The 15,995-nt window shown below is 37.5% G+C and overlaps 1 long non-coding RNA gene across 1 annotated transcript in view; it reads right to left on the minus strand.

Annotated features, from left to right (window-relative positions):
• Positions 1–2,844: 2,844 nt before the first annotated feature.
• Positions 2,845–15,995, minus strand: part of LOC105490898 (uncharacterized) — a 78,944-nt gene continuing 65,793 nt past the window's right edge. The window contains exons 8-9 of the long non-coding RNA XR_011606076.1: positions 12,647–12,766; positions 2,845–3,442 (exon numbers count right to left, since the gene is read on the minus strand). This is a non-coding gene — a long non-coding RNA (uncharacterized lncRNA). The remainder of the gene's footprint in view (positions 3,443–12,646; positions 12,767–15,995) is intronic.

The raw sequence follows: 15,995 nt of genomic DNA on the forward strand, positions 1-15,995 counted from the left end.
TGGATTATAACTCTTCCTGAGCCTACATCAGCAGGAGAAATGCTTTTAGAAACAGCTGAAATATTGACTGCCAGTTTTTCAATATATACGTACTGAGTGTCTGATTTGTGCTTATGAAACTCTTGATAGGAAGGTTTAAAATAAATTAGCCTGGCAAAGGAACACTGAGAATCTAAGTAGAATAAGATAAATAGTAGAATGAGTAAAATATCCAGGCAATGCAGAAGGAACATAATATATTGTCTTTCATTTACAAACATGATGTTCTTGACCCATCTTTGATAGACTTATGGATACGGAAAACAACAACAAAAAAGACTGAGTGCTAAATGGAGGTAGAATTGTTAGGTTTCAGCAGATAATCCTGTTTCAGACCCTGGCCCTGGATAAAATTTCCTGTGTCTAAATCTTAATGACCTTGAGCAAGTGTCTAACTCTTCAAACCTCATCTGTGGAATAGGGTTGATAAAGGTAGCTGGCAGAGTTGTGAGAGAGGATTGAAGTGATCTAACATATAAAATACAACACAAAGCCTGTCCCTTGATAAATACTTTTAAATATTGGATATTGTTGTTGCTATTTTTATTATTTGAGATCTATAATCCCTAATTTGAAATTCTGAAATCCAATGGCTCTGGAAACCAAAATTTTTTGCAGAAACTCATTTGGTAGGAAAGCCTGAGCTGAAAGCGAGCCAGTGAGGCTATTAGTAGATTTATTCCCATTTGGTGTGTATATCCATTTGTTTAGCAGTAGAAATATTAAAGTATTTGATTATTAAATGCTGCCCCAGCCCTTACTGGGAATGTCCTAAAATATGTATCATATCACCTTTTTAAACTTTGAAAAATTCTGAACTTAAAAGTCCACTTAAGTGTTTTAGATAGAGACACGTTAACTTGTATCTTGATTATAATGAACATCACCAAAGGTCACAAAGCTAATAATATTTTCTTTACAGACAGAATGGGGAGATTAGAGAGGACACAGTTCTATGGGGAAATTGGTGTTACCAATACATGACAGGTGAACAGTTACCACTGAACTTAATTACACACCTTGTAACATTGAAATTAATTACACTGGGACATTCTGACTCAAATGTCTAAGGCAGAATTAAAGATAGAAATGTGAAGGGATGCTGAATTTTTCTGTGTTGAGATAATCACATGGTTTTTGTTTTTAGTTCTGTTTGTGTGGTGGACCACATTTATTTATTTGTATATGTTGAACCAACCTTGCATCCCAGGAATAAAGGCTACATGATCATGGTGAATTACCTTTTTGATGTGCTGCTGGATTTGGTTTGCTAGTATTTTGTTGAGGAATTTCGCATCTATCTTCATCAAGGATATTGACCTCTAGTTTTCTTTTTTTTTCTTTTGGTTATGTCTTTGCCAGATTTCGGTATCAGCATGATGTTGGGAGCTAAATATTGAGTTCATATGGACACATTGATGGGAAAAATACTTCAACAGTGGGGCAGGGGTTGCAAATGAGGGAGGCAAGGGCTGAAAAACTATGTATTAGGCACTATGTTTGCTACCTGAGTGATGGGATCAGTTGTTCCCCAAACTTCAGCATCATGCAATATACCCATAAAACTGCAAGGTACCCCCGGACTCTAAAATAAAAGTTGAAATTTAAAACAATAAAATAAAAAACAGAGATAGAAACAGAGTGACAGTGTAAAAAAGAGGACGAAAAATGGCTACTCACAATTTACTATATCCTTGGAAAAACTGGTAATTTTTGGCAAAGATATAATCAAGTTACTTTTTTTCCTACCCAACTAATGATGGAACATATTAAGTAGCAGAGCTGAACAGAAAATCAGTAGTGTGAGCTGGTAATAGAAGTACACCTTAAAATCATTCCTAATTAAGAATCACTACCTTAGAGAGTGAAATAAAATAGCTGAGTCAAAAGACACTGGAGCAAAGGGACAAGCCCAGTACTGCACTGAAAGAAGATTCATTAATCTTTTCTGCCTATTTTGAAGTTTTTTACCTCTGTAAAACAACTTCTGTTTTCTTTTCAGGAGGCATAGGACAACGTCTCGACATATTTTTTTTTTTTTTATGTTTTCTTTTATATATATATGTTTTTTGAACTGGGTTCCTGCTATGTTGCTATGGCTGGCCTAAAACTCCTGGACTCAAGTCATCCTCCCACCTCAGCCTCCTGAATACTTAGAATTACAGATGCTCAGCACTACACCCAGCTGGGATATAGGTTTTGTTGTCACCACTGTGGGGTGGGGGCATGTATGCTACTGGCTGAGAATGCTTCTAAACATCCTACAATGCACAAGACAGACCACCAAATAAAATCTTGATAGTGCCAATTTGAGAAACGCTGTTCTAGGGAGTATGGTTAACTTAAAAATGTTCATCCAACAGAGGTGAAAAAAAATTCTCACCAGTGGGAAAAACAATTCCAAAATCACAATTTAGTGCCCTGTTAGACATTAACTGGTTTTGCATCCAATACCACAATCTCATCCTTACAGTCCTTTCTTAAGTTACCTACAAATCTCTGGCTTCTCAAATGTATCCTTAACTGTTTTCTTGCTGCTTTTTTTCTTCAGTATGTAACACCTTTGACATACATTCATTGTACACTTGCATGTTTGTTTTGCTTTTAAACTTTTGAAAATGATATTTTAATAACTGCTTGGGGAAATAGCTAGGAGGATGTATAATTTTGGAACACTTAATATTTGAAGTTAATTCATCTCTGGCTTTAATATAAAGGGTGAGATGCCAGATACCACCTTAGCGCAGCAGGTACTCCATCAGTTTAAGAAGATTGATCTTCCCCAGTCATTTCTGGCGCCTCAGAGATATCATTTATCACTAGATTCTATAATCCTTTCACCTTGAGTAAGCTCATCTTCATATACAGCTAAGCACCCCATACGCTATAGTGTGGAGCTGTCTTATTTTAGGGTAAGTGGGGGAATGCTTTTCTTCCTAACAAAACCTAATGCTCTACTAAAATTGTATTGTATTTTCTATATTCTGTCTTCCCTTCATCCTGGTGTCACCCCCAAAATAATAATCTTTGCAAAGATATAAGATTCCTTCTGCTGTGAGAAAGACCCATTTTCCCATGTATGGACAGGTTTTGAAGCTGTCTGAGGCCTTTATCTCAGTCTGCAGAGGAAGAGTGTCAACACACAATAGGCCTTAATTAGGAGCCAATCTGCTGAGCAGAGAGCTTCTGCCACCTGGAAGCTGCAGCGGTTTCACATGATGAAATTAACAAAAGGAAACCATATAAAGACGGTTGGATATTTGGAGCAGTGGAAAGAGCTTGATTGTTGTGCCAAATTGTTTTCTGTCCTGGATCCACCCTTTATTAGGTGTCAGACATTAGGTAAGCTGTAGAAGATCTCTGAATCGCTGCTGCTTGTCTGTCAAACTTTCCAGCAGGGTTGCTATGAAGATAAATAAGATCAAATGTGAATTTTTGTTCACGATATTCTTGATATTCATTAAGAATAATAGACTTTCAGAAATGCAACAAACATGGCTACACTACAGTATATAATTCTTGTCATATAACATAATAAGTGTTCGAAGAGTCATAGTAAATGTAGACATTAAATATAGAGTAAATTGTAAGTTTACATACCTGTGGTATATAGAATAATGGCTCACAGCCGGTCAGAAAAAGAAACCCATGTTCTAATCCCCAGAATCTATGAATGTTACCTTACTATAACTACAACAGTGGAAGTCAGAATGATTTGAGGTAGGAAGGGCTCAACCTGTCTCTGCCGGCTGTAAAGTTGGAGGAAGAGGGCCATGAGTTAAGGAATGCGGGCAGCCTCTAGAAGCTGGAAAGGGGCAAGGAAACAGATTCTCCCCTAGAGTCTCCAGAAGTAACACAATTTTAGCCCATGGAAATATATTTTAGACTCCTGGCCTCTGGAACTACAAAATGATAATTTTATGTTGTTGAAACCACCAAGTCTGTGACAATTTGTTACAGCATCGATAGGAAGCTAATACTGCAGGAAATATTATTTGTTCGTGGAATACATAAGCAGGGCATAGAACAGACACATCTCCTTTAATAATCTCTAAGGGTTAAAAGAGGAAGGGAAACCTGGTATGCATAAATTACAGAGAGTAGAGGCCTGGATGGAGGGGTACAGATGATAAGAAACTCTTCAAAGGAGGTGAGGTTCCAGATAACACATTAGGGCCGAGATGAAAGACACCTAGATATATATCTCACTCATTAATGGCAACAGGGACATTTTGTTTCATATGTTGGAGTGGGGGAAGAAATTGCAGAAATTGACTGATGCATTCATTCATTCATTTGTCATCTATTTAAAATGGCTCACTATGTTTTGGGCACTGAGTAAGAGACTCAGTACTGAACTAGTGGGCACTATCCCTGTCCTTAGGGAGCCTGCAGTCTTCCGGGAGAAAAAGACAGCTAACAAAACCATTAGATACAAATAACCAACATCAATGATGGTATAAAGAAAATAATAAAATGTTACAGAAAGAAGTGTTTATTAGGAACCTTATTTAGATTGAGAGAGTCAGGAAAAGCTTTCCTGGGAGAGTAGCATTTGTATTGAGATGGGAAGGCTAGCCAGGCTAAGGACTGTGCAAGAATCTCACAGAAGGAAGGGACAGCAAAGGCAAAGACTGTGTTGGGGAAAAACAGACTACGGAGAGTGCATTGAACAAGGAGGAGAATGTCAAGGTCTGGGCAGGCAGAGACAAGATTACATAAGAATTTTGGGATATATTCTAAGACTTGGATTTCCTGATTCATGATTATTCTGATTTCCTACATTTAAACTTGAGCTTTAAATGACACAATAATGAAAGGCCAGATATGGAAGCATGTTTAGTTCTCATCTATCCTAACTGCTTTAATTCCAGTTGAAAAAAGTGAAGTGTAGGGAGGTTATCTAACTAGGTTAAAGTTGCTCAGCTGTGCTGCCTCTGAGTCGAGAACGAGGACCCCTGGACTCTCTTCTCATCACGCTTCTTCACTTCTGGCACTGCCAACTGGGGGAATTCCAGCAGCTCCAAAAGGGACTGCTCCTGGAAAGGCAGACAAAAGGTCCACTGGTGGTTCCGTGATTGTGCCCTGGCCTGGACAGATGTCATAATAGCCAGGCCTCCGAGAAGCAGAGGCTCTATCTGCTAGGAGAAAACAGCCTTCTTGTGGGAGGGTAAAAATCAAACTTATGCTTAAGGAGTGGGAGTGCATATCCTGGAGTCCTCACGGAGCTTGTCACGAAAGGAAAGAAGCTAAGTTAATTAGGTCCTACTTTTATTTTTTTCTCCATTGTAAATTTTCCAATCTTCTCAAGGTCTTCTCAAGGTAAAAATTTTCTTGCTGAAGAAAATAATAAGAATAACTAACACCCTATTTAACTCTATGCTAGTTGATGAGTATAAATATTTATATTTCAAAATAAGCTAATTTCTTATTTTTGTGATTAGAAATATTTCTTAAGCATTTTTAGTTTGCTCAGGTCTGTTGCCATTTTGTAAGCTGAGAAATCTGTGTGAGTTGAGTGACTTTTTTTCCCCAACTGAACATAGATATAAGTAATCCTAAAAATGTATGTTAAGGGAGTTGTTATCATGTCATTTAGTTGCATTATGTTGTTACCTTGTATTATAGAATTCTCTGATGTTCTATGTCTGAATGATAAAATGCAAGCTCTCAGAGCTGAAAGAGTTTGAGGGGAAGAAATTTTCTGCTAAATATCTCTTCTGGGTGACACAAAGTTTTTGTCTCAAAAGGAGAAACTGAGCTAATAAACACCAAAAAAAAAAAAAAAAAAAAAAAAGCATCCACCTCACCTTATCTCACTCCCGACTTTACTGGAGTCTGTGCCTGGATAGCCTTTCCCTAGATAATTTACAGCCACCCAATGTTCCTGCTATTTGTCAGAATAGTATTTCTCAAAGTATGGTTTCAAGATCACCTACCTTATACCTAATGTCAGCCTCACCACCCCAGGCTCTGTGTTTGAGAAACAAAGGTTGAGAACCAATGCTTTAGACCTACTCACTTTAATACAATATGAAAACCACTGCTATGTTAGTTTCCATGGGTTCCTGTGTTCGCTTATAATGAGCTACCTGAATTATGCATAATATTCTCATGGAGACTCATGCTACTGAGCATTTCAATTTAGACTCTTGCAAAAGGAAATGTTTTGGATGGTCTGTATAAACAAGAATGCAGTAGCACCAGTTGTAGGTCTGCCCACTGTACCACCCTGGTTTCCAAGGCAGGACACATTCACAGTCCAGGTTACCTTCTTTGAAGTTCTGTGGTTCTTGATGGATGTGAAGATTGTGTCTCTTAGAGGGTATCAGTGTTATTAATGGGATGACAAAGAACTAAGCCAGGCTCAAGTATATATTTCAAACTAGAAAGACATCCACTCAGGTAGCACTAACTTGTAACAAGGATTCAGCTATTCCTCTCCACAGACATCAGAAGTAGGGAATATACTCTTCATTGCCTTGTGCCTCCAAGATTTTGTGTAACAAGCAAAGGCTGTTTTCATTGACTTAGTTACTCTGAAGACCTGCTCACTGGAAGCAGAGGTCTAATACTTATTAGCTCAATTGTTTTACTTAATTCAGCAAATCAGACTATGTTTGTGCCTAATACATTAAAATACTGTGTGGTCTTCTGAATAAGATAAGGTCATTACCTTTTCACTCTAATCACAATATTTTCTATTAATATGCAAGCTGGTACTTGATCACCTTTACTTAATTTTCAAGGAGAAAGAATCACAACCATAATCTTAAGAAATTTATTATGAAATTAAATATACTAAATGATTACATTTATACTATTTAAAAGTCGTGATTAGATTTTAAGTTATAATAGATAATATCTACAGAAGATGAAATCAAAATCTTTTTGAATTAAATCATCATTCCTGCATTAGAGATGTTAAGTATTGTACCTGAGATCACACAGCTATGAAGAAGAGGAGGCAGGATTTGAACTCAAGTGGTTCAATTCTGGAGTCTAACTCTCATACACTGCAGGTCTCCTCCACACAGGGACATATAGGATGAAGACAGCTAACCATGGAGCCTTCTGTCATCACTGGAACTGTCAATTAGCAGCTTCCTGTTTGACCTGGAGCAAAACTCTAAAGCAGCCTCCAAGATTCCTGCCCCCTAGTGTCCTTGCTCTGTATAGTGTATTCCATATGAGTGCAGTTGCAGCTAGTACATAGGACAGAATGTCAGTACTGTGATTAGATTACTAATCAGTTGACTTTGACTTCGTCAAAAAAGAGATTATCCTCTGAGGGGCTGACCCAGTGAGGTGAGCTCTTAGACTCCCTTGTAAGCTGTGAAGACACAGTATGCATGCGTTCTCCAACAACCACAAACTGAGCCCTAGATGAGGATGCCGCCAGCTGATACCTTGATTGCAGCTTTGTGATACTCTGAGAAGTGGAGCCAGATAACTCCTCCTCAGGTTTGTGATAATTTGTTATGTGCAATAGAAAGCTAATACAGGTTGTCTCTGTCTTATTTCTTTGATATATCACTCTAGCTCTGACCTCTCCATCTGCTGCCAGTGCTCTTATCCATGATAACTCATGACCCAAATCATCCACTGAGAATTCCTTCAGACCTGCGTCTGCATCTGTAGTAAATCTGTGTCAATTAATCTTTTCACATTTTCTATATATTCTGACTCATTTCACTGCCTAGTGATCAATATATATTTTGCTAAATAATTATGCTTTCTCTGTCCCTCTGCACATCATACTAGTTCTGTGAACAAGAGAATTGTGTAAATTGGTTGTTAATTGTCTTGTTAGACATTTAGCTTTGTAACCACGTGCCTTTTCTGTGTTGTCTCCCACAGAATCTCTATCATGTAACTCTGTTCCTAGCACATAGTAGATGCTTAAATAGTATTTGTCAAATAAACGAATTCATGTGGTATCATACAGAGGAAAATATGTACTGGATAAACTAATTTACTTTTCAAGCAGCAGGTGATGCAACGATCAGCTGAATGATAGAAATTTCATTGCTTCTGTGGGTCCCTCACCCTCACAGTGTCAGATATAGATGTGTCTACACTAAATGCTTACACAGTGTTGCTGAATGACAGAAATAGAGACCAAGAACAGATTTATTTATGTGCAACCTTGAGTGGAGCTTCAAAACTAGCTGATTTAGCATGTGGGTTTTGTTTTTAGGCATTTCTTTCTCTTTATCTCTTCTAAGCACAAATCAGATGGAATGAGTGTGGTGCTCTGAATCTGTGCAAAATCAGGTGACACGAGCTAGCTGTTTTGAAAAAGCAGCATAGTTTCTTCATGGCTGTGTCAGCAATCCGGGCCACAGTGGGCCTCCAGAGAATCACAGAGGTCAGTAGAACACACCACACATGGCAGGATTTACTGTTTATGCTCAGCACTACACGGTGTTATGGTTTCTGCCACACAGTGCACTACACAGTTAATGCACACGGTATTCCACCTACACCTTCTCATCTCCCCAGCCTCCTGCAATATATAGTCAGTACATAAAAAGGAAAATACGACAAGTGTGCATTGGGGAAACAGAAAACGGAATTAAAATTTCCAAGGCACTATTTGCCAAATATTGTGTGAGGCACTTTAACAAACATTATTTCATTTGACTCTCACGTTAACCTACTTAAAAATGAGCCTGTTATTCCTGTTATACCCAAAGGATATAAAGGAGACTGAGAGAGGACTGATCAACAACAAATACTGCAAGCAGAGGATTTGAATCTAGGACTGTTCAAAGCCCAGGCCAATGCTTGTTTTATGATTTCCCATTTGTCAAAGTACATCCAGGAGCCAGGGCCTGAGTTTGAACCTGGTAGCTGAGTGTCTTTGGTACAAAGAAGAGGTTTTATTGTCTGAAATAGTCTGAGGAAGTACTCTTCCTAAGTGATGTGTGGAATTCCCCAGGTGCACATTTCCCAAAGAAATGCTCCTGGTTGTGAGTAATGAGGTATCAACTTCTGCCTCATTTTCAGCCTGCCTAAATTCAACCCATTCTTTAAGACTGAGTTTAAAGGCCTTATTTGTGTGAAGACATATCTCTTCCTTCCTTGATGCTTTTACAGAATATTATTGCACTTCTATTTGTTATTTATTTTATTCATGATTTTATTACTGTTCATTCAAACATAACTATTCTATGGATGTATACTATTCTATACATGAAGAATGTAGAAAATAATAAAAATGACTCCGTTTATGGAGCAGAGAGCCATGCCAATAAATAATTGCACATTATGTTAGAAATGTTATGTAGAAGTATGTAAGGATTATACTGGAGCAGTGTCACATGTAGCTTCTGTCTCTGGGAGTGAGAGCGGGGATTGTGAGGACACTATAACTGAATTTTAATGGTTGAATAAGCTCTTTACTTGAAAAAGAGGTAGAAAAGCATCCTGGGAAGAAAACAGAGCATATGCAAAGACTTAAAAGTGAGTGAAAGAGTATTTATGTTTAGAAGACTGTACGTTATACCATATGGCTGGAGTACAGTGCATGCTGGGATTTGTAAGCAGAATGAAGATGGGAACTTCCAGATCCAAGTCATCAAGGGATTTGCATGCAAGCTAAAATGATTGGATTTGTTTTTTTCCTGAAGGTGAAGCAAGATATGACTTGCTTTAAAGTGAGTGAGTGGCTGAGCAGCTTGTATTTTAGAAAGGTCATAATGGAAGCAGTAGGGAGAAGAGATTAAAGCAGAGAGAGTAATGCTGAGGGCAGGGAGACAGTTTGAGTGCTCATTGGTTGATTTAAAAAAAAAAATTAATGACCTCCTAAATTAGTGCTAACAGCAAAAAAGTGTTAAGGAGAAATTTTAAAAATGTTTAGCTGACTGCTTCCAGAGCTAAATAGTTAATGAAATAAGGCAATGAGGAGGGGGGAAAAAAAGAAGAGAAATTTAGGGGTTCTGATTCAGGAAGCCAAGATAGAAAACACTTAAGGAGGGAGATAGATTGCGTGAACAATAATTATGTTTTATTTTTGTCTATACTTTAGAATTCTATTTATATAAGTACCAAAGCAGGAACAATGAATCTATGGTTATAGAGCTTAGAATGTTGTTTTCTTTTGAGAGGGAATAGTGACTGAGATAAAAGCTTATGTATTTTTTTTTTTAATGTTGTATTTCTTCATATGGTTACATGGTTTGACTCACCTAGTAAAAATACGTTGGGCCTTTCACTTATAATTTGTATGCTTTTCTGTATGTATGATATAATTCAGTAATATCTTTAGTTAAAATCATTTTAAAATAAACCAAATGGATAGTTTTAAGGAAAGTGTAAATACAGATGAAGAGAGAGTTAGTTAAATGGAGGATACTTTTCAAAACAATTATGTTACATGCAAAACGGTCTCATCCATTCACTTCACAGTAATCTTTCCCAGTTATTCTGCTTTCCCACTTCATTGACTTCTTCTCGTTACTTAATTCTTAGTTCTTTCTAGTAGTCTGTCAATGGCTTTCTTCCTTTCCAAATTATAACTACTTTTTATCTACTCAATGAAACCAATATTTTTGAAAGCATACTATCCAAGATGTAAGAGGTTGATTAAAATATTAATCAAATGCTATCTGTGCAATGTCAGACGTATTGGAAATATTTGAAATGACTTTTAGAAATTTTTCTAAGACTTTTTGTTTTGTTGTGTTACGGTTCAAGAGATGGTTCCTCCCAAAGAAATCCCAAACAGAATTAACTCTGGAAATATGAGAAAGTAATGTAAATGTAGTTATATCAAAGTGGAGAAAATTATCTTTTAAAATATAGTAAAAAGATTTAATGAAATGATGTAGAAGAAATTACACAATTATAATATGCTATGTAATTTTATGGACAATTTCTAATTCTATTTGTTTATTTTTACTTTGCTCTTCTAATTTACTTAATTCTATACCATCCTAAACAAATATGATTCTAATTTAATTAAACTTTAATTTTGAAATATAGATTTGCATGCAGTTGTAAGTGACAATTTGAAGAGATACCCTATGTCCTTTACCCAATTTTTCCTAGTGGTTATATCTTGCAAAACTATAATACTATACCAAAACTGGGATTGCTACAGTCAAGATGCAGAACATTTCCATCACCACAGTGATCCCTCATCTGTTCATTTTATTAAGTCACACCCACCTCTTTCTCCCTAACCCATGGAAATCTTAACCACTGAGAACTACCAGTATTTTCTCCATTTCTAAAATTTTATCATTTCAAGAGTGTTATATAAATGGAGTCATACAGTATGCAACCATTTAGATTGTCATTTTTCATTTAGCATAATTTCCTGATAATTTGCCCAATTTTTGTGTGTATTAATAGCTTATTCTTTTTTTAATTACTGAGTATTAGTACATGTGTCTTAATCTGTTGGAACCGCTATACCACAATACCATAAACGGAGTGGCTTATAGACAACAGCAATGAATTTCTCAGTTTTGGAGTCTGGGAAGTCCAAAATCAAGGTGCGAATAGATTTATTGTCTGGTGTGGGCCCACTTTGTCACCTTTTCCTGTGTCCTCAAATGGTGAAAGGTGACCAGCCCCCTCTGGCCTTTTAAATATGGGCACTAATCTCATTCATGAGGACTTGAGATATGAATTCAACATACGAATTTTGGAGGGACACAACTGTTCAGACTATAGCAACATGGTACGTGTGTATCGCAGTTTGTTTAACCATTTACCTGTTAAAGGTCATCTGGGTTGTTTCTAGTTTGGGGCCATTATGAGTAAAGCTATTTGAACATCCATTATGTAGGGTTTGTTTGAACATAATTTTTCATTTTTCTGGAATAAATGCCTGAGAATTCAATCTGAGTCTTATGATAGTGACATGTTTTAACATGTGTAACTGTTGCCCAGGATTGTTGTACCATTTTATATTCCCACCAGCATTATGTGAGTAATCCAGTTTTTCTACATTCTTACCAGTATTCTTTTATCTTTTTTACTTTAGCCATTCTGATGGGTATGTAGCGATACCTCATTCTGGTTATAATTTGCATTTGCTTACTAGCTAATAGTGGTGAACATATTTTTATGTGATCATTTGCCATAAGCTACATTTTGCAAATTTAAAAAAGAAGATGCTGATAATTTTTTGGTTGATATACAGAGAAGGCAATTATAAACAACATTTTCCAAATCTGAAGAATATGTTGGTTGACGGTACAAATTTGAAAGAAATGGACAAAAATTAAGTCAGTGGTTAGTTGGAACAAAGTAAATACAGGAAAATGTAAGAGTACATACAGAGTTGGATGAGAAAAAGAAGAGCATCTTTGGTAAAACTGTCATTTAAAGACATGGAGACTCAGTATCAAGAAGTGTGGCAGAGCTGGGGTGAGCTTCGTGGAAATGCTTTTTAAAGCATAAGAATTACATGCAATTTGAAAATCCATGGAAACCTAGTACAGAGGGGAATGAATAAGTTTGCGGGGAAGAGGTGTCTGATACTGGGATCACAAACGAGTGAAACATTCCAAGTGTGGGAAGCTTGAGAAAGGCAGAAAATGGAGAAGTGCACATCAAAGCCAATAAATGGAATTGCCCAAAAAGCAGGTACCTTCCAAGAAAGTCAGTCTGGATACATTTCCTGAATAGTAGATGTGTCTTCATTTTGAAGGCTCAGAATTTCACACTTGGGAATAGTTCTGAGGTGTAGTATCTTATAATACTTTGGTTACTGCAAGGAAAGATCAAGGAAAGTCTAAGGGATGAGCCAATACATATGTTAGTTTTCTTTTTCTTTTTTCTTTTTTCTTTTTTTTTAAAGGAGTCTCACTCTGTTGCCCAGGCTGGAGTGCGTTGGCACGATCTCGGCTTACTGCAAGCTCCACCTCCCGGGTTCACGCCATTCTCCCACCTCAGTCTCCCAAGTAGCTGGGACTACAGGCGCCCACCATCACGCCTGGCTAATTTTGTTTTTGTATTTTTAGTAGAGACGGGGGGTTCACCGTGTTAGTCAGAATGGTCTCAATCTCCTGATCTCATCATCCGCCCGCCTCGGCCTCCGAAAGTGCTGGGATTACAGCATGAGCCACCGCACCTGGCCATACATATGTCATTCTTTACTTGGCAGAATGAGAGTGGCTAAAGGGGACCACTGGACTAGGATAATAAAAGTACCCTGTTGAGAATATACCTACTGAAGGGTTGGGGTTTTGGACTCCATTAACTAACTCATTCTCGGCCATAAACACTGGCCTAGGAGTTCAGCTGCCATGCAAAGCAGTCCACATTCAGTTTATTCATCACAATTAGCCACTGTTTCTCTGTTTCTCCTTTCTGTTTACCTTGTTTCTCCCTTAGGGAGAAAATTTAGAATTATTAGTTTCTTACTGATACACGGAAATATACACATAGAAAAATGTGGTAAATTTTTGAGGTAATATATGAGCCTCAGGGATTGGGCTTTGACAAAACATACAAAAAATGGTGAGGTTATAAAAAAGAGAAAGTGAAAGGCCATGTGGTTCAAGCTATTTAAACAATGTCAGCGACTGCCTCTGGTTTCCTTCTTATGTGAGAGAAACCACTGTCTGTCTAAACCACTCTTAGTCTGATATTCTGTTACTTGTAACTGAAAGGATCTGCAGTTCATTGAAGCATTCTGGAATGAGGACGTAAAAAGCTACTAACTTGCTTTAATCTCTGTCTTAGTCTGTTTGTTGTTGTTGTTGTTGCAGTAAAGGAATAACTGGGGCTGGGAAATCAATAAAAAGAGTTTATTGGGCTCAGGATTCTGCTGGCTGGAAGACTGGGCATCTGGGGAGGGCCACAGGCTGCTTCTACTCATGGTCAAAGACAAAGAGGAGCCAAGATATGCAGAGGTCACATGGTGAGAGAAGCAGCAATAGAGACAGGGAAATTTCTAGGCTCTTTTTAACAAGAAGCTCTTGTGGGAACTAATAAGAGTGAGAGCTCACACACTCCCAAGGAAGGGTAATAATCTATTCATAAGCAATTTGCCCCCATGGCCTAAACACCTCCCATTAGGCCCCACCTTCAAAATTAGGAATCAAACTTCAACATGAGGTTTGGAAGAGCCAAACATCCAAGCCATAGAAATCTCTAAATGAGAGTCCTGTCTTCCCAAATCCTGACTTAGCTTTTACATAAAACACAGTGTAAGGAAGCTGGAACATTTCAGCTGACCTCAGGCATGAGAGAAAGAGAGAGTTGCCCATATAATCTCAGACAGGAAGTTTCAAAATGATCCAGTGCCTCTGAAGCCTGCCACATCTAGCATCACATGTCAGTTCATTTTCATTTGATTTTTCCCTATTTGTTCCTTTTGAATATTCTAACAATATTAGGACAAAACATATTAAACACATGCATATAACTGTTAGTGGATCATGAGATAATATTTCTTCTTTGAATGAGAGAAACCTATAGCTTGAAAGTTCCAGGAATCTAAGCGTTTGGGGAAACAGTGGGAACAGAGAATAAATAGTCATAAAGGGAAAGCGAGGATCTGTAGACTAAATTTACCCTGTTTGTGGTTGTTTCTCATAAGGAAACCCAGATTAGGTTAGCTCTACTTATCAGCCCTGACTCTGCCATTATATTGCTTGAGACTCTGGAACCTGGAGATGTATTCCAGAGGCAAAAGAGCCACTCGCATAGGCTCTGTCCATGAGATGGCAAATTTAAAACACATCTTAACAATCCTCCTTCTGCTCCAAGTTGCTAATCTAATTTTGCCCACCACACAGCCAGCATTTTAAGTGAGGGCAGCTGTCCATCCTGCTCTCAATGCAGGACCTGTCATGATGTGCAGTTTGTGTGTATCATACCAAGAACGGGCCCAGGAATTTGGGGAGGCGAGAAAAACTAAACATGCTTAACTAGTTGGATATCAGTTTGGGGCAGAAATCCCGTAAAATGATCTTTCCTGCCTTCTAAATCCCCCAGTGAATATAATGTTTTTGATCAAAACATGTAACATGTGCAGAATACGTTTATTTCTCTGTATTTTTGAAGGAGTTATGTTTCCTCATGGAAAACAATTAAAGGTCAAAGGGGGAGATACTTTTGGGTAGAGATTATTTTCTTACCTTAATAGGACACTAGCCTCATGCAACTTCAGAATTTATCCTAATACGGGAATGATTAAGATAACTTTTAAGCTGCTACTTCCCAGTCTCAACATAAAATTCTTATTTTAACTTAATAATTGTAAAGAGCTTAGTTCCTTATGCTTTCAATTGTTGAGTAAAGGATGTATTCCCAAGCAAATAACAAGCTTCTAAGAAATTATCCAAATCGACAAATACCTTTACTCCACACTGCCCACAGCGAGTGGTAGAGTGAAGCCAAATCAATTTCTTTGTCCTCAAGTCATAATAGAAGCAGATAACAAACGTGAAACACTGGGCTTTTCGGCAGTTAATTTGGAAGAAAATGTTATACCTGGAGAAAACCTGATGGTATTTACTGGGTAGGAACATGTACCTGGTGAGTATTTGACAGAAGACTGTTTTGAATGTCTCTAAACATCCTTTATCGATTTAAAAAAAAAAAAAAAAAAAGGCGAGAAACCCTTGCTCTGAATATTGGCAGAGAAAGATTTCTTAGCACCCTCTATTTCCTATTCTGCACTTATGCGCACCCCAAGTTGTTAAAAAAAAATGAAATTAGCTCACCAAGGGCTTAATTATATCCCCTTCAATGGGCATCAATACTATTGGCAGCTCTCACAGGGATAGTCTCTTGACAAATCAAGTTGTTGTCTGAGGCATGAAGTGTTAGATTATGATCGAGCCAGCATGACACTGTGATTCATGGTTGCTCTATTACTGAGGGGAAGCAGGATTTCTATTTTATAACGAGTATGAATTTCTAGTGAGACAAATGAATCCTTTTGTTCAACTTCAAGAGTTCATCTTCAGTATCTCAGAACAGAATTA

Source organism: Macaca nemestrina, chromosome 7 (assembly GCF_043159975.1).
Source record: "Macaca nemestrina isolate mMacNem1 chromosome 7, mMacNem.hap1, whole genome shotgun sequence".
In the NCBI taxonomy this organism is placed as follows: Eukaryota; Metazoa; Chordata; class Mammalia; order Primates; family Cercopithecidae; genus Macaca; species Macaca nemestrina.